This window comes from Chlorocebus sabaeus, chromosome 17 (assembly GCF_047675955.1).
Source record: "Chlorocebus sabaeus isolate Y175 chromosome 17, mChlSab1.0.hap1, whole genome shotgun sequence".
NCBI classification, from domain to species: domain Eukaryota; kingdom Metazoa; phylum Chordata; class Mammalia; order Primates; family Cercopithecidae; genus Chlorocebus; species Chlorocebus sabaeus.
Window position 1 is genome coordinate 44,234,223 of NC_132920.1, and position 24,046 is coordinate 44,258,268.

Sequence of the window (24,046 nt, forward strand, 5' to 3'; positions counted from 1 at the left end):
AGCCATTCCTCACCAGGGGCATCACCTACTGGCTGGATTCTGTTCTTCAGCACAGACTGGAGCTCCCCAGACAAGAAGGCCTGACAGGCTGGAAGTGGTGGCTCACTCCTGTAATCCCAGCATTTTGGAGGCCAAGGCAGGTGGATCACCTGAGGTCAGGAGTTCAAGACCAGCCTGGCCAACATGGTGAAACCCCGTCTCTACTAAAAAAATACAAAAATTAGCCAGATGTAGTGGTGGCGCCTGTAGTCCCAGCTACTCAGGTGGCTGAGGCAAGAGAATTGCTTGAACCCAGGAGGCAGAGGTTGCAGTGAGCCAGGATCACGCCACTGCACTCCAGCCTGGGTGACACAGTGAGAATCCATTTCAAAAAAAAAAAAAAGAAGAAGAAGGCCTGAGCCATTTGGGATTTCATGCCCCTTTGAAGGCTGGGAATCTGAGCACTAGTTCTGCCCTCAGGAGCCAGGATATGGCCTGGGCATCATCTCCAGCTTCGTTCCAGCTTAGTCCCCTCCATTGGTCCACTGCCCAGGCCTCTGCATGTTTCTGGGCCACCAGTGGTCCCTACACACCAACCAGAGGATTCCAAGAATGTCTCACACCTGGAAGATCATAAGGAATCACCCAGTCTAGTGGAGATGGTCTCTAGAGTGTTTGAAAATGTTTTGGAGTATTTTTCATTGTAACAGTGATTAGAGATGTTCTGGCATTGGGTGCCCCAGGCCGGGCATGAAGATCCCACAATGGACAAGGCAGTTTGCATAGTGAAGAATTGCACCCCTATTCTCCTTGGAGAAACACCAGTTCTAGTCCAAAGTACTTATTGTACAGTTGTAGAAACTAAGAACCAGTGAGGATAAGGGACTGGCCCAAGGTTACCCAGCAAATTTGTCTCATAAGTATTCTAATAAGGAGGATCCAAGAGTTCCTTTTCTTGGCGATTTCAGTGGTATTTAGCCTCAAAATCCACTAGCAGTCACCAAGTTTGGGGCATGATGGGACAGATGAAGACTAATGTGAGTCATTGGGAAGATTTTGTAGAGGTGTCATTTGAGCTAAGCTTTGAAGGATGATTTGTGGACCTGTGACTCCCGAAAGTAGGAGAGGCCACAACAGACAAAATGGGCAATAGTGGGGAAAGGACTAGAGCCCAGGAGTGAAGGTGGCTGGGAAATGAGCACAGGCTTTGGAAAGGAGAGCCGTGGAAGATGGAGGATGAAAGAAAGGTGACCTGAGGCTAGATCATAGAGGACTTTGCATGTCAAATTGAGTATTGGAGTTGGTTCCAGGACCCCTGCAGATACCAAAATCCCGGAATGCTAAAGTTCCTTATATATAATAGTGTAGTATTTGCATATAACCTGTGCACATCCTCCTATATACTTTAAATCATCTCTAGATTACTTATAATACCTAATACAATGTAAATGCCATATAAATAGTTATTATGCTGTATTTTTTATTTGTATTATTCTTATTTTGCATTGTTATTTTTTATTGCTTTTTCCTCAAATATTTTTGATTTGCAGTTGGTTGAATCTACAGATATGAAACCTACAGATACAGAAGGCCAGCTGTATTTTGAGGCCAAGTTATCAGGTGCATACAAATGTAGAATTATTACATCTTCATGAAAAATTGAACTTTATATCATTGTGAAATGTCTGTATATCTAGCAATGCTCTTTGCTTTAAAATCTATTTAGTCTGATTTTAACATAGCTACACTAGCTTTTTGTTTTTGTTAATGTTACATGTTTTATCTTTAACTTTTATCTTTCTTTATCTCTAAATTTCAGGTACATCTGTGTATAGGGTGTAGCTAGATTTGGATTCTTTTTTCTTTTTATGAGACAGGGTCTTAATCTGTTGCCCAGGCTGAAGTGCAGTGGCATGATCACGGCTCACTACAAGCTCACTGCTCACAACAGGTATGCGTCACCATGCCCAGATCATTTTTGTGCTTTTTGTAGAGATGGGTTTTCTCTGTGTTGCCCAGGCTGGTCTCTAGCTCCTGGGCTCAAGTGATCCTCTCACCTTGGCCTCCCAAAGTGCTGAAATTATAGGCATGAGCCACTGTGCCTGGCCAGATTTGGGTTCTTATCCAAAATAGGTCTGAAAATCTTTACCTTTTAATGGGAAAAAAATAGTCATTTTATATATGTAATGAAATTACTGTTTATTTGGACTTCAACCAATACTAAGTGCTTTCTATGTGTCCTACTTACCTATGCTCCTTTTTCTCTCCTTTCTTTGCCTTCTGTTGGAATTATTTTATTTAATTATCCTTCTTTTAAAATATGGAAGTTATTCACTTTTTAATAATTTTTTAGTAGCCACCCAGAGATTACAGCATGCCTTTTTAACAAATCCTAATGTTAATTGATTCTTTTACTCTCCCCAAAATAAATGCAAGAACCTTAAAAACCTTAACTCTTCCCAAACATCATCATTATTATTATTTATATGTAGCATATATTTGCTATTTATCCACATGTATACCATTTTCATTGCTCTTTATTCTTTCTCGCATCTCTATTCTTCTATTTAGAATTATTTTCTTCTGCCAAAAAAAAAGTCCTATTAATGCAGATCTGCTGGTAATTAATTGTCAGTTTTATTTTTCTAAAAATATGTTTCTTTTAGCTTCCTTCTTGAATACTTTTTTCTGGGTATTAAATTATAGGCTGCCCATTTTATTTTAGCCCTTGTAACATTTTTATTTACTGTAAGAAATGTATACAGTCATGCACCACAAAACAACATTATGGTCAATAACATACAACATACTTAACAGAAGTTTCATCAAATTATAATGGAGCTGAAAGTTCCCATTGCCTAGTGACAGTGCAGCCATCATACATCATAGTGCAGCATGTTATTTATGTCTTTGTAGTGATGCTGGTTTAAACAAACCTACTGTGCTGCCAGTCACATACAAGTATAGCACTTAAAATTATGTACAGTACATATTTGATAACGTTCATAAATGACTATGATACTGATTTATGTATTTACTATATTATACTTTTAATCATTAGAGTATAATCTTCTTTCTTACTAAAAAAAAAAAAAAAAAGGTTAACTGTAAAACAACCTCAGGCAGGTCCTTCAGAGGTATTCCAGAAGAAGGCATTGTCATCAGAAGAGATGACAGCTCCATGTGTTATTAACCCTGAAGAACTTCCAGTGGGACAAGGTGTGGAGGTGGAAGACAGTGATGTTAATGATCTCGACCCTGTGTAGGCCTAAGCTAATGTGTGTGCTTGCGTCTTCATTTTTAACAAAAGACTTTTAAAGGTTAAAAACAATTTTCATAGGAAAAAAGTTACAGAATGAAAGTATTTTAAAAGAAAATATTTTTGCACAGCTATAAATGTGTTTTTGTTTTAAGCTAAATGTTAATACAAAAGAATCAAAAACTTTTTAAATTAAATAGCATATAAAGTTTAAAAGTTACTGTAAACTAAGGTTGATTTATTACAGAAGAAAGAAAATTTTAAAAATAGTTTTAGTGTAGCCCAAGTGTACAGTGTTCATGAAGTCTACAGTAGTATACGGTAATGTCCTAGGCTTTCACACCTACTCACCATTCACCCACTGACTCACCCAGAGCAACTTTCAGTCCTTTAAGCTCCATTCATGGTAAGTGCCCTCTACAGGTGCACCCTTTTTTATCTCTTATGTTGTATTTTTACTGTACCTTTCCCATATTTAGATATGCAAATAATTACCATTGTGTTACGATTGCCTATAATATTCAGCACAGTAACATGATATAAAGGTTTATATCCTAGAACCATATAGCCCAGAAGAGTAGGCAATACCGTCTATATTTGTGTAAGTATACTCTATGATGTTCACACAACGATGAAATTGCCTAATGATGCATTTCTCAGACACATGACTATATTTGGTCTTCATCCCAGTTTCCTGGCACACAGCTCCTAAAAGCTTTGAAATCTCTTAAGTGATAAGTATCTTTTGTAGCTAACGAGATGTCTGGTGACTGGGGGCTCCTGGATAGCCTCAGGATGGGGCTGGTTGCCAGGGGAACCAACCATGTGATTAGAGTGTTGTAACTTTCAGACCCCCGCCCCAACCTCTGGAGAGGAGAGAAAGGCTGAAGGTTGAGTTGATCACCAATGGCCAATGTTGTGATCAATCATAAAAACCCAAAGGAACTGGATTCAGAGAGCCTCCAGATTGCTGAACACGTGGTGGTTCCTAGAAGGTGGTGTTCCTGGAGAGGACATGGAAGTCTACACCCCTTCCCTCATACCTCGCTTTGTGTAGCTCTCCCATCTGGTTGTTCATCTGTATCTTTCAAAATTTTCTTTGTGACAAATTGGCAATAGTAAGTAAAGTGTTACCTTGAGTTCTGTGAGCCTCTCAAGAAATTTAATTGAACCTGAGGAGAGGGGAAACCCCCAGTTTATAGCCTGCTAGTCAGAAATATACATTGCAACCTGGGACTTGTAATTGTCATCTGAAGTGGGAGGCAGTCTTGTGGGACTGTCCTTAGACCTGTGTGATCTACATTAACTTCAGTTAGTGTCAGTATTGAATTAAGTTAGTGTCAGTGTTGACACTCAATTGGTGTCCTCTAGAGAGCTGATTGTTGGCAGGGAGAAATCGCCACATATATGCCGAAGTGTTCCATGTTGAGAAAAACACTTACTTTGTTCTTTTCCATCTCATATGGGACTCTAAAGAATTCCATCATATTCTGGCTTCCATTGTTTCCATTAAGAAATTAGCTGCATGACTAATTGTTGCCCCTTTGAAGATAATCTGTTTATTAAAAGATCTCTTTAGCTGGGTGCTGTGGCTCACACCTGTAATCCCAGCACTTTGGAAGGCCGAGGCAGGTGAATCACTTGAGGTCAGGAGTTTGAGACCAGCCTGGCCAACATGATGAAACCCCATCTCTACTAAAAATACAAAAATTAGCTGAGCATGGTGGCATGCACCTGTAATCCTGGCTAATTGGGAGGCTGAGGCAGGAGAATCGCTTGAACCCGGGAGGCAGGTGGATCACAAGGTCAAGAGATTGAGACCATCCTGGCCAACATGGTGAAACCCCATCTCTACTAAAAATACAAAAATTAGCTGGGCGTGGTGGTGCAAGCCTGTAGTCCCAGCTACTTGGGAGCCTGAAGCAGTAGAATTGCTTGAACCCAGGAGGTGGAGGTTGCAGTGAGCCAAGATCGTGTCACTGCACTTCATTCTGGATGACAGAGACTCTGTCTCAAAATAAATAAATAAATAAATAAAAATTAAAAAAAATTAAGATCTCCTTATCGTTAATGATCAGGTTTTAGTTTTACTCTGATAGTAAAGCTGTACTCTTCAGTTTAACTCTGATAGGCTTAGGTGCAGGTTCCTTTTTATTTATCTTGCTTTAGGTTCTTTGGGCTTAACTGAGTATATGGACTGATATCTTTCATCAGTTTTGGAAAGGTCTCAGCCATTATCCCTTCATAGATTGTTTTTGCCCTATTCTCTTCAACATCCTAATTGCTTTCTCTATGTCTTTTAGACTCTCTTCTATATTTTTCATTCTTTTACCTTTCCATGCTTCATTCTGGATATTTTTTTTTCTCTTTTTTTGAGATGGAGTCTCACTCAGGAGACTGGCTCTGGAGTCACCCAGGCGGGAGTGCGGTGGCATGATCTCGGCTTACTACAACCTCTGCCTCCTGGGTTCAAGCAATTCTCCTGCCGCAGCCTCCTGAGTAGTTGGGACCACAGGAATGCACCACCACATCCAGCTAATTTTTGTATTTTTTTTAGCGGAGACAGGGTTTCACCATATTGGCCAGGTTAGTCTCAAACTCCTGATCTCAAGTGATCCACCCATCTCGGCCTCCCAAAGTGATGGGATTACAGGCATGAGCTACCATGTCTGGCCTGGATATTTTTTCTAATCTAGCTTCTAATTCAGTAATCCTTTCTTCAGCTATGTCTCATATACTTTTAAACCTATCCATTGAATCCTTAGTCTTAGGTATTATCATTTTCAGTTCTAGAATTTTTATTTTTTTAACAAAGTTTCAATTGCCTGCCAAAATTCTCAAATCGTGTCTATTTCCATCATGTATTTTTCATCTCCTTGAACATAATAAGCATTGCTGTTTTTTTAATTATAAAATCTGCATCTGATAATTCCAACATCTAGAGCCCCTGTTGTATATGCTTTTATGTTTGTTCATGTTGTCTAGTCTCATGTGTTTGGTTTTTGGTTTTGGTTATGGTTTTGGTTTGTTTGTGTGTGTGTGTGTTTTATTTGTTTCTGTGTGTGTGTGTGTGTGAGTTGTTTTTGTTTTGTTTTTTGTGTCCTGGACATTGCAGGTGCAAAGTTGTTTGTAGAAATTAGCTGACACCAGGATGACATCTTCTTCCAGAGAGGATTTGCAAGACCCTGAGGGCACTAGCAACACTGGGTCACCTTAATCCAATTTCAGGAATCAAGATGAGTCAAAGCAGAGCTACAGTCGCTGTAAGAACCTGTCTACTTCCAGTTTATCCTTAGTTCTCAGGCACAGCCCTTTGGGGTCTCAACCCAAAGCAAGGAGGTTTACTAAATGCTCCTCTTGGTAGGCCCAGTCTCATAGCCCCAGATCCTGAAAAGCTCTGATCAACCTTTCAACCTCTCAGTCACTCACTCCCTCCATTCCCAGAGGAAAAGCATTTAAAAGCCAAGCTCAGCCAGGTGCAGTGACTTAAGTCTAAAATCCCAGCAATTTGGGAGGCTGAGGCAGGAGGATCACTTGATCCAGGTGTTCCAGACCAGCCTGGACAACATAGCAAGACCCTATCTCTAAAAAAAAACAAATTTTTTTTAATTAACTGGGTGTAGTGGTGCACATCTGTTACCCCACCTACTCAGGAGGCTGAGGCAAAAGGATTGCTTGAGCCAAGGAGGTTAAGACTGCAATGAGCTGTGATCACATCAGTGCACTCCAGCCTGAGCAACAGAATAAGACCCTGTCTCAAAAAAAAAAAAAAAAAAACAGAAACAAACAAACAAACAAAACGCCAAGCTCACCTCCCTAGTCTCAGTCCTCTCCATATCCTAGCTCAATAATTATCTACTATCTTGTTTGTCTTATTAGTGCTCAGATGCTTCAAACGGTCTGGTGTGGTGGTGGTAGTGGTAGTTTGGTTTTTTTAAATATATAGCTCTTCTAGTTTCCCTCAGCAAGAAGATTGATCACCATTACCTAGTCTGCTGTTACTAAAAGCAAGCACAATGATGTGCAGGAAATTTCTGAAACACAACCATGCTAAAAAGACATTTTGTGTTTTAAAGCTAACAGTTTACACAACACAGATTAACACGTCAAGAATTGTCATAACAGAGTTTATTTTTCGGAGTTAAAAAGTTTCAAGATGTATATGATTTATTGGCTTTAATACCAAAGAGGATGAGTCAGGATAATAGACTTAATAAGAGCAAAGTTAAATGTGAAGTGGTTTCATGTTTTGAAAATAAAATTAGATTCTGTGCTCGTTTTTAAAGAACCGTGACCTCAGAGAACTGACAACACTGGTGGGAGTTTCTAGGAAGGGGAGAGGAGCCAAGGGCTTGCTCTGGGGTGATGGGGAGGAGCAGGCAGATCTTGGAAGAGTATGGTGAGTTCAGCACTGATGGCCTTCATCCAGCGTGCTGAAGAGTCCAGTAGGAGAGGCGTCAGGGGCCAGGGGTGGGGTTCTAGCTGGGTCAGCTAATGGACAGTGAACCAGAGAAATTGACTTGGGAGCTGCTTGTGGCCAACTGGAATTGGAACAAGGGGAGCTAAATCACTCTGATGGTGAGTGCACAGAGAGAGAAGGATGCCCTCAGAGCACCAACCTTCAAGGGTAGAGGGCTTGGTGGGGGTTCCCTGAGGGGAGCAGAAAGACTTCCAGATGATGGGAGGTTGAACCTGCTGGGAAGAGGCTCTTTCGAAGTCTTGCTGGCCCTAGAACCAATTTCCCCCAAGAAGTTGAGACTGAGAAGAGGAGGCCCCTGCTGACTTGGTGAGAGCAGTTTCCATAGGATTTGGAACCAGAAGGCTGCTGAGAGGGGCTAGGAACAAGCGGGAGCTCAGGAAATAGAGGCAGTGTGTGTAGACTTCTTTTTTAGAATGTGTGGGGCTCTGAAGGAAGGAATTGAGTTGGTGATTCAGGGAAGAGCTAGTGGGAATAACTGGAGGAAGTTTGTGGGCAGAAGGGAAGACTCTTGGGCAGACAGAGGGGCTAAAGAACCCCAGGAAATGAAAAAAAACTGAGGGATTCAGTGTCCACCCTGGGTGGCAACGTTCAGAGCCCTGCACTCCTCCAATAGCTCCTGTTAATCCCATTTTTCTGATGAGGAAAGTGAGACTCAGAGAGGCTGACTTGCCCTGGTGACTGCTAGAGAGAGGTAGGCCTGGGATGGACACCCAAGTTTGTCGAGTTACAAAGCCCATCTCTCAGCCTCTGCCCCCTCTCCCCGTGCTCATGATGGTTTCAGGATTTTCCATGACCATGACCACCCCCGTCACCACTACACTGTCACCGTCATCACGCCCACTGTGGCCTCCACCACTATGACCACCTCCGTCACCGTCCACCCCACCACAGTAATTACGCTCACCAATACAAGATTTCCTGTGCAGGACACATGCAGTTTCTGTCTTTAGGGGTCTCCTATTCTGAGAACATGCAAACAACAAAACAGGTGAGCAGAGACAGTTAGCCAGAGCCTCTGCAGCATGCAGCTGGCCAGGGGCTGTGCTGGTCCTATAGTCGGGCTTGAGCTTCCAGCTTCTTTCTGAGGAGGGGGCATGTCAGAGACTGGTTTTGCCATTTGCTTATCTTTTCCCATGGCAAACTCCATGGACCTCCTCCATCACCCATCCTCACCCCACCCCAAATCCTCCATTCATGGTCTCTGAGCTGAGAAAATTAAACAGATTTTTCCAAGGGAAAATCCTTAGGGAAGGGAATGTGTGCAGAGGGATTAGGGGCTGGGCTGAGACCCAGCCATTCTTGGTCCTCCTCCGAGACTCTTGGCTTCCTGCAGGGACATGCTCCCCACTCACCAGGGCTCCCTTCCCTCCCCCAGAACCACCACACCCCTCCTTGGCACAACCAGGGATGGGAAGCCCAGGATTACAGCCTGGGCCTGCCACCTCCATGTCTCAGGGGGCAGACCCTCCCTAGGGCTGCCCACAGGCCCTCTCCACCAGGCCTCAGGCCTGGAGAGAGAGAGGTCTGGGATATAAGAGGGAGACAAAGTGGGGATGAGGCAGGCCTGGGGATGCTCAGAGAAAGTTTCCATGCTGAGCAGCTTGTTCTGAGCCACGCTGCCAATTCCCCCTCCTCACTAATCCCAGGATTAGAGAAAGTGGAGTCCGGGAATACAGGAGCCAGAGTCTGGGGATGGGCACAGTGTGGTGAAGGGAACCAGACAGGCTTGCAGTAGAAGCTCTGCTCAGCCCATCACATGCAGCTGCTGTGTGGTCCAGACAGGCCATTGACCTCTCTGAGCTCCACGCCCTTGTTTGTCAAGTGAGGATCATTTAGATAGAGCACATGTGTTAGCTGATGTGTTTGGGAAGCAGTGGCTAGTTGCAATGGCCGTTGTTGTGAGCTCTAAGTGCAGGGAAGAGGGGTTAGGAAAGTGTGTGGCTATTTCTTGCCCCACCGGACATCACCCCTGGACTCTCGAGCCCTGGAAGGCCGAGCTGCTCACTGGGGAGAACGTGCGTTGGCATCAGGATGGCCGGGTGGGACCTCCGCTCCACTGTGTGAGCCGGCGATGACTCATCCTCACCAGGCTGCCATTTCCAGGTTGCTACACCAAGATGCCTTATAGGCCTGCTTCCAGGACTGAGTGAGAGTTAGCATAGGCAAGGGTCTAGCCCAGTGTCTTTGGGTGTCTGCCTCACTTCCCTTTTTCCCTGGTCTGAACCCAGTGAGTCCAAGCCACTGGTTCATCCTCTGTACTCAGGGGCAGACAGGGGCCCCAGCAGTCCTTATCTTGCCCTGTGTTTGCCATAACCCCTTGCTCCTCTTCCCCAAAGCCATTTTCGCCTGTCACTGTCCTTGCTCAGGAGCCTAGCATAAGCTCCCAATTCTCACAAACCAGCCTTCTCAGCCTGGCATTGAAGGCCCCAGCATGCCCGCCTCCAGCCCCATCCTCTCTGCCTGTCTCACCAAATGCTCCTCACCCCAAGCTCTAACGTGCCCCTGGCTGACCCCTTGCCTCCCCCTGGTCCCTGCAGCACTCATCCCTGCCGCCTCCTTCCTCTGTCCTCCCTAGACTTCCGAGTTGGGCCCTGCCTCATTCATCTTTGAGTTCCTACGGATGTAAAAAGTCACAGACAAACCAAATCTCCAGCAGCAGCAGAGAGGAAGTCTATCAATAACAGGCCATAACGCAGTTACCAGGAGGATTGGCTTTGGGAAAGAAGCAGGTAATCGAATCTCCCTTCAGGCGCCATCTGTCTCCATTGCCCCTGCCTCACCCACTGGATGCTCACCTGCGTCTGGCGGCCAAGCAAGCGGGCCTGGCGGTAATGCAATTACAGCACCATTCCATTAAAGGGAGCTTGGGTTCTTTGGGGACAAGGGGAAGGGTTTCAGAAGGACAAGCAGAAGAGAACAAGGACAGGGTCAGAAGGAAACAAATGCAGAAGCGACACCCACAGTCACGATTGATCTGGAAAAGAGTGCAGAAGAGTATGCTGTTCTCAATATTCCTGTTTCTTTTGAATTCTCACCCATATCTTCTCCCTTTCAAGTTTCTGAAACTGCTGCTTTGTGGGAAGGTCCCTAGCACACAGAAGGTGCTGAGACACATCAACCCAGACCCTGGCACCAGGCTGCCTGGGACGGTACCCCACCCTGTCCCTGGCCAGGTGTATGACCTGGGGCAGGCTAGTTAACCTCTCTGTGTCTGAGTTGGCCCCTCTGTAAAATGCAGATGGTAAGAGTGATAGTGATACCCACGTCAGAGCTGGTTGTGAGGACTAAACGAGTTAATCTAGGTAAAGCCTTAGAGAGGGCCTGGCCTATGGGACTCCCACATGGTCATCCATTCAGGTGGGATGGCAGCTCCTAGAGGGCTCCCTGGAGGGGCGGCCAGAACCCTGCTTATGTACAGTGAAATGGTGCAGGGATGATCTCTTCACAGCCACGCAGTGGCCTGCAAGAGCTGAGCTCCTCTTCCAGGATCATAACTGAGCCCTATTCCTCACTGTCTGTCACAGGGGCTGTGTAGGGACTGCAGGCAGCTGGTCCCTGGGCTTCACAGCCAGCCCACTCCTAGAGCTTCTCATTCCACTGGTGTAGAATGAGACCCAGGCATTGGTAACTATTGCAAACTCCCCAGACAAGGCTCACAAGCAGCCAGGAGTGGAGACCACCACCTCTGGCCTGGGAGACCAATGTGAGTGCGGTTATAGCGCCTGGCAGATAACCAGCCAAGAGAGGTCAGCTGGACCAGGAAACACAGGCACCTGAGGACCCCAGACCCTCAAGGCCACCAACCTTGAGCAGGCAGCAAAGGGTGGCATGGAGTTTCTGGTTGCCAATTCCTCATTCAATTATTCCACAGATGTTTACTATCTGCCTGGTCTGTGCTGGGGCCTGGGCAAGGCCCTCGGGCTCCAGAAAGGCGAGACACAGTTCTGCCCTTCAGGCCACAAGGTATAGTGGGGGAAGCAGTGGCAGTCCGGAATAAGAGCAGCAGCTCTTGGGGTGCAGTATACCCCGAGAAAGCTAGAGTTGGGGAGCACGGGGCACATATACGTATTTTTGACATTGACACTATACTGAACATACTCTTAGAATTCGTATTTTTCAGCGATAACTTCCCACCTTCATAAACAGTCATGCACAATACAATTTTTCAAGGCCACATATCACACTACATGGGTGTGCTGTAATTTATCTAGCCCTCCCTCTGCCGCTGGATATTTAGTTTTTTCAGAGGCATCACTGAGGAGGGCTTATTTTCCTTGCACAGTGAGATGCACAAAGGTGGTAGCAGGCTACCGCTGATGTTATAGCCGTGTGGGCTGCCATCCACAGCCCGGGCTCCCTCTAGCTTTCTGCCCCTCCTGCCTGAACTTGTGGCTCCCTCCTTCATGCTCAGAGAATGGCTGTTGGACTTCCAGCCATCACATCCACTTCTAGGCAAGAAAAATGGGGAGAGAGAAGAGCAGAGCATGCTGCCTGCTGAGAATCCCCCCCCTTTAAGCAAGAAAACCATACAGTTGATCCTGCAAGGACATGCTCCCCACTCACCAGGGCTCCCTTCCCTCCCCCAGAACCACCACACCCCTCCTTGGCACAACCAGGGATGGGAAGCCCAGGAGTACAGCCTGGGCCTGCCACCTCCATGTCTCAGGGGGCAGACCCTCCCTAGAGCTGCCCACAGGCCCTCTCCACCAGGCCTCAGGCCTGGAGAGAGACACATGGCCAGGTCCGTATCTAGGCCCACCCTAGTTGCAAAGGAGCCTGGAAAGTCTAGCCTTTGCTGGGCACACTGCTGCTGCCCTGAAGAGAGCTGGAATTGTATTAGGAAGGAGGGTGGGGAGGAAAAGCAGGCACCTAACACTGTCTGCCACCTTGATCCTATAGCATGACAAAATGTCTTATTGTGGATACGCAGCCCGGCAGGCAGTGGGTCCTCCAGGCACAGATTATCCCAATAGAGGTTAGCTGATGACTTTGCCAGAAATGTCTAGGGGAGGATTCAAACAAAAGAAGGAAATCAAGAGGCTCCACAGCTGTTTTTGGACTTAGGGCTTTAGGGGAAGAGTCCCACACCCTTGATTAGGTTATTCTATAACTTGAGTTTAATGGAGAAAGTATGATGAATTGGAAGTCAGAGGTTCTAACCTCACTCTACCTCTCACTGTGCAACCTGTAGCAAATTCTTAAATTTTCTGAGCCTCAGATTCCTCTGCTATAAAATGGGAATAAAGTACCTTATAATTATTTGTGATTGATATGTGCTGGACACTATGTGAATTATTTACATGAATTATCTTACTTAATTCTAACAATTCTATGAGATGGCTGTTATTATTTCCCCCATTTTACAAACAAAAAACTATGGCACAAAAAGGGTTAACAGTGAAACAATGCTCTTCCCCACCCCCTTCAAGCATTACTGAGGTATAATTGACAGATAAAACTGTATATTTTTAAAGTGTCCAGTGTGATGATTTGATATATGTATATATTGTGGCATGATTCCCACCATCAGGTTAGTTAACACATCCACATCCCTCACATAGGAGGCAACATTTATCGCCACCACACCCTCCTCTCTGCCAGAATCTTGCGGAATTAAGTGTAACACATATGTGAACTGTGACATGCTTCACAAATAGTCTACATTGGAGCCTTCTGTGTTGCCTTAGGACTGTAGACTAGAAGAAAAATAACAAATTCACATATTCGTTTAAGAAATATTTCTCATTCAACTGCTATGCTCCAGTACTCTCTTAGGGCAGACATCAGTAACCACACAGAAAAAGCATTTGTCCCTCAAAGAGCTTACTCTTACTTTTAAATGAAAAGAGACATAGAGAGGAAACAAAATTAGAAAATTAGTGAGTTTACGTTAAATACATACTTGATAGATGGTGATATATGCTATGGAGAAAACTAAAGTAGAAAAGGAGAGTGTTAGGATGGCTAGGGGCTGCCATTTTAGATGAAGGGGTCAGAAAAGGCCCCTTCTGTACAAAGAGGACATTTGTTGGAAGCAAGGGAACCCATTACAGGGACATCTGGGGAAGGTGTCCCAGGCAGCGGGAACAGCTGATGCAATGGCTCAATGTGGGCACTTGCTTGGGATGTTTGAGAAACAGCAAGAAGGCTCAAGTGGCTGGAGTGGATTGGTGGATTGAGTGAGCTGAGAGTGGGGAGAGGAGGTCAGGGGGCAATAGGGTAGGGGCTGGTTAAGGTTTTGTGGCCACTATAAGGATGTTGGCTTTTGCTTGAGGAAATGGGAGCCACCAGAGGGTTCTGAGCAGACGGGTGACATGATCTGATCTGCTTTTAACAGGATCACTCTGGCCACTGCTGAGAATTGGTGAAGCAAGGGGGCAGGCAGGAAGACCAGTTGGGGGCCATGCAATAATCCAGCTGAGAGAGGTAGGTGGCTTGGCCCAGGTGGTCATGGTGAGTGGGCGAGAGGTGGTCAGATTATGGATGGTTTTTGTTTTTGAGATGGAGTGTCACTCTGTCACCCAGGCTGGAGTGCAGTGGTGCAATCTTGGCTCACTGCAACCTCCGCCTCCTGGGTTCCAAGATGGTTGTGCATCAGTCTCCCTCCCAAGCAGCTGAGATTACAGGTGTGTGCTACCAGGCCCAGCTAAGTTTTCGTATTTTTAGTAGAGACAAGTTTCTCTATGTTGTTCAGGCTGGTCTCGAACTCCTGAACTCAAGTGATCCACCCACCTTGGCCTCCCAGAGTGCTGGGATTACAGGCATGAGCCACCACACTCAGCCAGATTATGGATGTATTCTGAAGATAGATAGAGCTGATAGAATTTACTCATTGATTGGACAGGGAGTAAGGAAAAGAGAGAGAGAAGTCAAACATGACTCCAAGGTTTTTGGGTCTGGGCAAGCTGGAGGAGGGAGTTAACTGAGAGCTGGAAGACTATAGGGAATGAAGATTTGGAAGAGAAGCTCAGATGCTCAGTTTTGGACATACTGATTTTGATCTTCTCATTAGACCTCCAGGGAGAGATGTTAAGCAGACAATTTGAATACACAAGTCTGGAGTTCAGGGGAAAGGCTCAGGCCTAAGATATAAATGAAAGGGTCATGAGCATATAAATAGTATTAAAGCAATGACAGTGAATTAGTTTACCAAGGGAGTAAACACAGAGGAGAGACAGAAGATGTGCCAGTACTGAGCCCTAGGGCTTTCCAGTGTTCGGAGGTTGAGGAGACCAAGAAGGCACAGCCAGAGAGGTGGAAGAACCGGGAGAGGGCAGTGTCCTGGAGGCCAAGGGAAGAAAACAGATGACTTATCTAGAAACAGCCATAAAAGGTTTCAAAAAGTTAATGTCCTTTAACCAAAAAATGTGCTTCAAGAATATCTTGTAATTAAATGCTCCTGACTGTGCGCACAGATTCATGGCCAAGGATGTTCTTGATAGTGTGGGTTATAAAAGTGAAAAACAGAAAACCACCTGAATGTCTAACGATAGGGTCTTGGCTAAATAAATTATGATACATCCACGTGATGGGATAGCCGACAGCCATGAAAACTTACTTTTTTTTTTTTTTTTTTTTTTTTGAGACTGAGTCTCACTCTGTCACCAGGCTGGAGTGCAGTGGCACAATCTCAGCCCACTGCAACCTCCACCTCCCGGGTACAAGCGATTCTCCTGCCTCAGCCTCCCAAGTAGCTGGGACTACAGGCATGTGCCACCACACCCAGCTAATTTTTGTATTTTTAGTAGAGATGGAGTTTCACCATGTTGGCCAGGATGGTCTCGATCTCTTGACCTAGTGATCCGCCCACCTCAGCCTCCCAAAATGCTGGGATTACAGGCATGAACCACCGTGCCTGGCCTGAAAACTCACATTTTGTGGAAAATTTTAAGACTCCTGAAAGACCTGCATGCAGGTTTGTCTTCATGATCTATTATTAAGTGAAAGCAAGCTGGTTACAAATCATTATAGTCAACAAGGTCCCTGTGTCAGTCAGTTAAGACTATGGGAGCCACTCTAGGCATTTCAAGCAGAAAGGGATTTAGTCCTGGGAATGAGTGCATACAAAGGTGTGGAAAGGCTGGCTTGGGTTGTTTGCTAGCTTTTAGAGTGTTAGGAAGTTGCTGAAACCACAGGATACCTGAGCCTCTAGCACCAAAGCAAAGAAAATGCCTGGAGGCTTCTCAAAAATCTCCTATCTGCTGAAGCCCACACAGCTGCCCACAGCTGCCACCAGGAAAATATTATGATTTATGCTTCTTTTCCATCTGCCAAATCTTGTGAAAGTGCCTCTCATTGGCTGGCGAGGATTCTGAGGATTGTAGCTCCCTGGCTTCCAGCCCCTGCTGGCCAGGGAAGCATAGGTTAGGGGAGGGAAATTATATTGAGTTGCCAGCAGACAATACTGCACACTTTACAAATATTTCCTTACAAAGATAATGTGCCTGGAGAAAAGACTAAATGCATAAATGCTGTGGTAGGCCAAATAATGTCTCCCAAAGACGTCCACACCCTAATGCCTGGAACTTGTGAATACATTATGTTACTTGTCAAAAGGGACTTTGCAGATGTGATTAAGGTTAAAGACCTTAAAATCAGGGTATTTTCCTGGGTCATCCATGTGGACCCCATCTAACTGCATGAGCCCTTAAAAGCAGAGAACATTCTCTCTAACTTTGCCTTCTGCTGTATCTCCCATCTTCCCCTTTTGCCACATCTCTCCTTTGCTTCTAGCACAGTTTGGAAAGGATCCCTCCAAGTCTGAGGATCCCTCTTTCTAGGGAGGGGAGGGGCTGTTGGTGTCCCTAAGCTGCTAACACCAGGTGGTATCTGTCCAAAGAAGAGGATTTTTTAGGGAAATTGCATTGTTTTTCCAAAAACTAGTCATCTTGCCCTCTTGGCTTAGCCTCATACAGCACATCTGGGACGCGTTTACTAGAAACTTCCCCCAGAGGCCTGGGCCTGGTGCAGAAATTGAGAAGACTGGAAATGAGTAAGACTCATGCCAGCACACTTAACAGGATCCACCAGTGGCACCTACTTTTCCACAGGAAGCCACACAAGTCAAGAATCCACCATAATTTTGCAAGATGACTCCAGGGAAAGCCCTCCTGGATTGTGCCTCAAATGCCCAAAGGGTTCCTCATTCTGCCGCGTACCCCACCTCATTCTGAAGGCCTAGCCCTCATTGTGTGTGCACATCCAACCTCCAGGGCCCATCTTGCCCCTTTCTATCCAAGTCCCTGCCTTTAGTGCCTGCCCAGGGTCCTGGCTCCCCCAAAGCTGGGACCCGCCTTGCTCTTGCCTTTTGCCAGAAGCTGGATTTCTGTCCTTAGCCCCAGACTGATGGCAGGAGACCCTTCCTGCTGACCAGCCTTCCCACTATATTCCCGGTCTCCCATGGCTGGGAAATAGGGTTGGCTTCAATTTTCCCACTGGAATTCACCAAAAGTAGCAGGAAAAAATTGAAGAACCCTTTAATGCTCACAGCTTCATCAGCATCCAGAGGTAATTCAGTCCCCTGCCTCCAGAGCAGAGTGTCCACCACTCACTCATGCTGGCCTCCTGTCAATGGCTGGCCATGCTCTTCTCACTTTGCCTGAAACTCAGTTTACCCCCACCCCTGTCTATATGCTCTATTTTCTCTCCTGATGAAAGAGTGGAGAATGTGTCTATACTCACTCAGGTAATACAAACACAGCCACAAAAACCACCTTCCTTCCTCTTAAATGACTGCATTAATTAAAGGTTTGTGGGCCTGGAAGATGCTAAGGTTCTAGGTCAAGGAATTTCCTCTCCTGTGCTCCTAGAGCTGACAGTTGTAAGGAAAGGAAGGGCAGCTCAGGGAGGACATCTAAAGGGTCCTCTTGTCTCCTGGTTACCTGACCTCAGCACATCACCCACATGGGTGCCCTCTGCCACTTCAATCCCTGTCCACACTGGAAAGTCCCCTCCTTCCCTCTAACCCTCTCCTCTCTCCAACAAGCCCTGGGCACAGCAGTGTTCACCCAAGAGTGATGATGAAGTCAGCCAGGTTCCTAAGAAAGGGTCATGGCCAGAGGACTTCAGAACTGCTTCAGGAAATGGAGGGAGGGTGTGGTGACATCATATGTTCAGGACCAAAGAACAGTCCTAGGGATGCTGGAGGAGTTGGGGTGGAGGGCGTGGTCACTGCTTTCAGAAGCTGCTGCATGAAGGCTGCATGCTGCAAATGTTAAGAAGTAGCCACGCCAGGCTGATGTCTTCCTGACCTCCTGCCACCTTCAGGGCTCTCCTTTAGCCTCCCCTGCCTAGTGTAGGAGTAGCCACCTGTGCCTGCATTGAGTCCACTAGCCTGGGAGAGGCCCAAGGTTCTGGATCATGCCTCTCTCAAAAGACTAGGGCTCAAGATAGTCCTGAGGGTGACAGAGGTGCAGAGTTTCCTCAGGTGGCAAGCAGAAGAGTCCTGGTTTTCTTCCAAGGACCCCTGCCCCCTGCTCTTCAGTCCTCTCCAGCCTTCCTCCCTTCCCCAGGCCTTCTCATCCCCCTGCTTATCTCCACATCCTCTGTCAGCCTTGGGGAGGCTCTTGTGGATCCTCATTCCTTTGGTACAGGAGGCAGACAGTTACGTCCTGAGCCTCAGCTCTTGCCTGGCCATGCCCCCGCCGCACACCTCCAGCCCTGACTTTGTGCCTCTGCTTCCCAGTGGCTGGCCATGCTGTTCTCACTTTGCCTGAAACTCAGTTTACCAGGGAGGAAGATGAGCGACGGAGGAAGTTCTGAGCTAAGGAAGGGAGTATTGATGAAAACTGTGTTGACAAAAGAATGTGTCAAGACTAAGTATGATTCTTTCCAGAAGTACAAGAAAGCCAAATTCTGGGAAACTCAACATAATCTACTATATTAACATGTAAAATAGATTAATTTTCCCAACATGTTTAATGGGGAGACTCTAAAAGTAGTCCCATTAAAGTTGACATCAGCTCTCCCCATAAACGATCACCATTAGTATTCAACATTGTTCTGCGATTACTCAACAATGCAGTTAGATGAAAAATAAAATAAGAGATACAAATATTATAAAAAGAAAGTAGTTATTACCGTTGGATGATATTATTCTATACCTGGATATTCCAAGAGAATCAGCTAAAGAACTTTTAGTAATTATCAGGAATTTATCAAAGTGGTTAGTTTAAAAACAAGATTTCCTAAATACAAGAAATAACTAATGAAAGAATATGGAAAAACATCCCATTAATAAGGTTAACAAAAACCTAACATAAAACATATAGAAAAAAATGTGCAGATACATGGAAATAGCTGTAAAAGCCAAATGAGGGACTTACACATAGACTTGAATCGATGGAGAAAGACTTTCTTCTTGGATAAAAAGTCAGTAATATTGTAAGCATGTCAATGTCACCATAATTAAACTATAAATTCAGCACACTTCTGTACAAAATATCAGCTGTTTTGGGGGGATAATTTGACAAAATGATTACATACAAATTCCTCTGGAAAAATAAATATAAATGAATAGAACATCCCTGGAGGGAAAAATAAGTAAACTAACAAGGAAAGAGTAGCACTATAAAACATTTTTCAAAAATATTATACAGCTACAATAATTAAAATAGCATGGGACTGGTGCCTGCATACAGATCAATTGTAAAGAATAAAAAATGTTAAATAGGCTCAAATAAACATGAGAATTCAATTCAGTAAATTGAGATACTAGTCAGATATTTGGATCAAAAATAAATAAATCTGGATTCGCTACATCACTCCTAACACGGACATAAACTCCAACAGCATCAAAGATTTAAAGAAAGAAAAACATTTTAAAAAATAGTCATAAAAGTGCCAGAAGAAAATATGTGTAAATGTTTTCGTGAACCTGGGATAGTGATTTTCCTAGTCATAGAACAAAACAGAAGTCATAACAAAGAAGATTAACAAATGTACCTACACAGACATTAAAGGAAAAAGCTCCATAAACAAAAGCAAAGGACAAAATAAGAGAAATGTACCTGCAAGATGTACGACAAAGTGCTAATTTTCCTAATTTAAAAGAAGACATTTTTTAAAACAATAAGAAAAAGATTAAACAATCCAGTGGCAAAATATAGACAAAGAAGAAACAGGTCATTCACAAAAAAACACAACTGGCTAATGAAAATATATACAATGTTCAATCTCACTAATCATTTTAAATGCAAATTCAAACAAGATCTAATTTTTCATTTATCAAATTGACAAAGATGAAGAAGGTAATACTATACAGTGCTGTGGAAGATGTGGCAACACAGGCAATCTCATACAATGCTGATGGAATGAAAATTAGTACATTCTCTACAGCAATTAGGCATTATCTATTAAATTTTATTTTAGTTTATTTTTTGAGACGGAGTCTCGCTCTTGTCACCCAGGCTGGAGTGCAGTGGCACGATCTCGGCTCACTGCAACCTCCGCCTCCCAGGTTCAAGCAATTCTCCTGCCTCAGCCTCCAGAGTAACTGGGATTACAGGCGCCCACCACCACACCCAGCTAATTTTTTATTTTTAGGAAAGATAGGGTTTACCATGTTGACCAGGCTGGTCTTGAACTCCTGACCTCAGGTGATCTGCCCCCCTCGGCCTCCCAAAGTGCTGGGATTATAGGTGTGAGCCACTGTGCCCGGCCTGGCATTATCTATTAAATTTTAAATGTTCTGGCCAGGCACAGTGGCTCACGTCTGTAATACTAGCACTTTGAGAGGCCGAGGTGGGTGGATCACAAGGTCATGAGTTTGAGACCAACCTGTCTAACATGGTGAAACCCATCTCTACTAAAAATACAAAAATTAACTGGACACGGTGGCGGGCATCTGTAACCACAGCTACTCGGAATGTTGAAGCAGGAGAATCGCTTGAACTCAGGAGGCGGAGGTTGCAGTGAGCTGAGATCACGCCACTGCGCTCCAGCCTGGATGACAGAGCAAGACTACATCTCAGAAAAAATAAAAATAAATAAATAAATAAATAAATAAATAAATAAATAAATGTTCATATTCTTTGACCCAGCAGTTTAACTTCTAGGATATTATCCTCCAAAAGCATTTATGCAACTACCCAAAGATATATGCACAAAGGTGTTCATGGCAGCATTGTTTATAATTTTTAAAAAGGGAAACAAATCACAGCTTCATTTATAAGGAGGTGGTTAAGTAAATAATAGCACATCCATAGAGTGAACTACTCTGCTGCTATTGAAAAGAATAAGGGGCTGGGCACGGTGGCTCATGTCTTAAATGCCAGCACTTTGGGAGGCCAAGGCAGAAGGATCAACCACTTGAGACCAGGAGTTTCAGATCAGCCTGGGCAACATAACAAGACCTTGTCTCTATTTAACAAATAAATAAAAATAAAAAAGGATAAGTAAGCTTTATGTATATACTATTATGGAAGGAAGTCTAACATAAGTGAAAAAAACAAATTGTTAACCTTACATGTAACATATTTTTTAAATAATATGTTTTAATCATGCCTTGGCCCATCCACTTCTCTTTGGAGGTCCCTAAGGAAGCTTAATACATAAAAACAGTGGTAAAAGAAGGCAAAATATCACTTTAATACTCACTGGGGTCCTGGCTTCCAGTGGGCAGGACAAAGGCCTCTCTGACAGTGCACACAGAAGGGATCCAGCGGTTCGTGGGTCTCCCTCTACCTTCACATCCTGTCACTCTGCCTGGACCCAGATCCTCCACCTTGCTGTGCATGCACACAGGGACCACTGCTTGGCTCAGAAGACCCCCACCCTCTAGTGGCTCTGGAATCTCTTCCTTCAGGGTGTGAAGGCCAGGGAGAGAGGCAGGGGAAGGGGTTGACCCACCCTCTGGGGTCAGAGGTGCTGAGCCTCCCGGATGCAGGGGGTGGACCAGAGCCAGGAATTACAACAGCTGGCAGTGGGATTTGTGGGTGAGTGGGCAGCCAGCCTCCTGTGGTGAGGAGGGGAAGGATTTGTGGGAAACATGGTTGGCAGAAATAGCCAGGATGGCATGCACCGGCAGCCTCTGGGGAGGGGACCCTTTCCCTCAGCCAACTCCCTCAGGGTCCATCCTGGGGCATTGCTGGCCACCTGGCCACCCTACAGGCCTTGAGTCACTTCCTGTGTTTTTCTTTGCCCCCAGGTAGGCTCTTGACTCACAGCCCTCCTTCTCTTCTTCCTGTCCTTCTGTGGCTCAGGGGCAAGGACAAGACCCACCTGAGGGTCAGGAGAAAAGTTAGGGGACCTTGGCCTGGGATAGGTGCCCTCCCACCCAGACCTCTTACCTCAAAGGTTACCTCAGTCAATCAGTCCCCTGTGTCCAACCCAGCCCAAAAAGGGACTCACTGAGTCCCTCCTAACTCCTTCCCTCAGAGAGAAGGGCTGGAGTGCTCAGACCTCCTGTCTGCAGCTTCGCAGCTTCCGCCTTCTCTCCCAGTCCTGTACCCTAACCCCACTCTCACTCTCTCGCATTACAATAAACTCCCTCAGGAGTTCCATCTTCTCAACAAATATTTTCTAACTGAATCAGAGTCAAACTAAATCTCCAGAGTAGGATCACAGGCCCAGCTGCTTGAGCGACACAGAAGCAGAGTCCTCTCCACCGGGGACACTTTGGTCCTCGTGGTTGGTTGTCTAGTCAGCCTCTGTCCCCACACCCCTTTCCTCCTTTAAAACCCAACCCTCTCTGCCTCCTTCACAGTAAGGCCCCGTGCCTCACCAACCAATCAGCGAAGCCTCATTCTCTCTAAAGGAATGGGTATGTGGCCTAATGTCGACTGATGAGAACTCAAGAGTAAGACTGCTAGAGGCACTCCAGGGAAAAGTTCTCCTTATTTGAAAAATAGACCTTCAGAAAGATACGGCCCCTCTTCAACCTCCAGGCATATTATGTCTGGATGCGAGGTCTGGACCTTCAGCAGCCACCTTGTAACCATGAAGGGCGCTATAGCACCTGAGGAGCAAATCAACACGCTGAGGATAGCAGCGCAGAAAAACAGACAGAACCTGGATCCTTGGTTATGTGATCGGTCCACTCAGGCACCCTTCCTGGATCGGGACGTTTTTTAGGAAATGAAAACTTCCTGTATTGTCAAAACCATTTTGAATCAGGGTTTCTGTTACTTGCAGTCAAAGGGCCCTGATGATACAGCTAGATATTTGGCAAGTATGGATGAAGAAACCAAATGAGTAGTTGTGAGCAAGGAGGGTGCATGGCCTGAGGAAGAAGATGACATTTCCAAACCTCCAGCTCATGTTTAGCCTCATGACACGAGACCAGGCCAGCTGGGTGCTGAGAGAAGCAGGAGGAATTTGGATTGTGTGTGTGTGTAAAGATGTAAGAAACAAGAGCTGGAGTGAGGGTACCTCTGGGAATCAGTAGCTCAGGTGTGGTGAGGGAGAGATACAGAGATGTTCATTACAGCATTGTTTATTCATGATTCCAAAAACAGTGGAAGCAACCCAGAGGTTTATTTATAGAGAATTGATTAAACTGATGTTAGTATGTCCATAGAGTGGGAGCTGGGTATCAGCAGAACCCCAAAAGAGGAGGCACCAACCAAGTGGGAGCCCTGGATGGGGTCATGTGGTCTGCCAACTGTGGACCTCCATTGAGCACCAGGTCTTCTCCTCACCAGCTTGGAAGGAGGGGCCTTTGGCCAGGCTCCTGGTTCAGTTCCTATCACATATTTCCTTGCATTATACATTCCATTCCCTGACTCCCCAGTACATCTCTGACTCCCCAGCACTGCCACTCCCTTCTCAAGGGCAGGGACCCCCTCTTCTGTGTCTCAGGCTGCCCTGGGCTAAGCATAGTGGTTGGGGCCTGATTACATAGGACCCAGGAGGAAGAGAGCTTCTGTCAAAGGCAAGGGAGAAGGAAGACTGTCTAGAAAAAAGAATCAGGAAAGTGGAAGGGCCAAGGTTTACTGAGCAGGACCATTGCTATGGAACCAGGAGAGGGATAGAGATGGGCAGAGGAGGAGACAAAGAAACAGACTCTAGATAGAGGGCAATGGAGCTGGGATGGGGACAGCAGAGCCAGAGAGGAAATTCAGCCCCTACAGCACCATGGGAGGGCACCCATCTATCACCCACGGTAATGCATTCCACCTCGAACGCAGTGCCAACACACATGGGTGTGCAGAAACTTGAAATGAACGTTTTGCAAAACTACACTTCCCCCTACAACACGCAAAGCACTCTGTTTTCTATTCTATTCTACTTCATGTTTTTCAAATGCTGGTCACAACCTACTGTTAGGGTTGTGACCAGCCAGGGACAAGGTCCGTGCAGAGACCAAGCACAGGCATTCAGACTCTTTA

General features: G+C 45.5%; 1 long non-coding RNA gene across 1 annotated transcript in view; it reads right to left on the reverse strand.

Annotated features, from left to right (window-relative positions):
• Window positions 1-22,151, reverse strand: part of LOC103221443 (uncharacterized) — a 36,910-nt gene extending 14,759 nt beyond the window's left edge. The window contains exon 1 of the long non-coding RNA XR_493024.3: window positions 21,315-22,151. This is a non-coding gene — a long non-coding RNA (uncharacterized lncRNA). The remainder of the gene's footprint in view (window positions 1-21,314) is intronic.
• Between the last annotated feature and the right edge of the window lie 1,895 nt (window positions 22,152-24,046).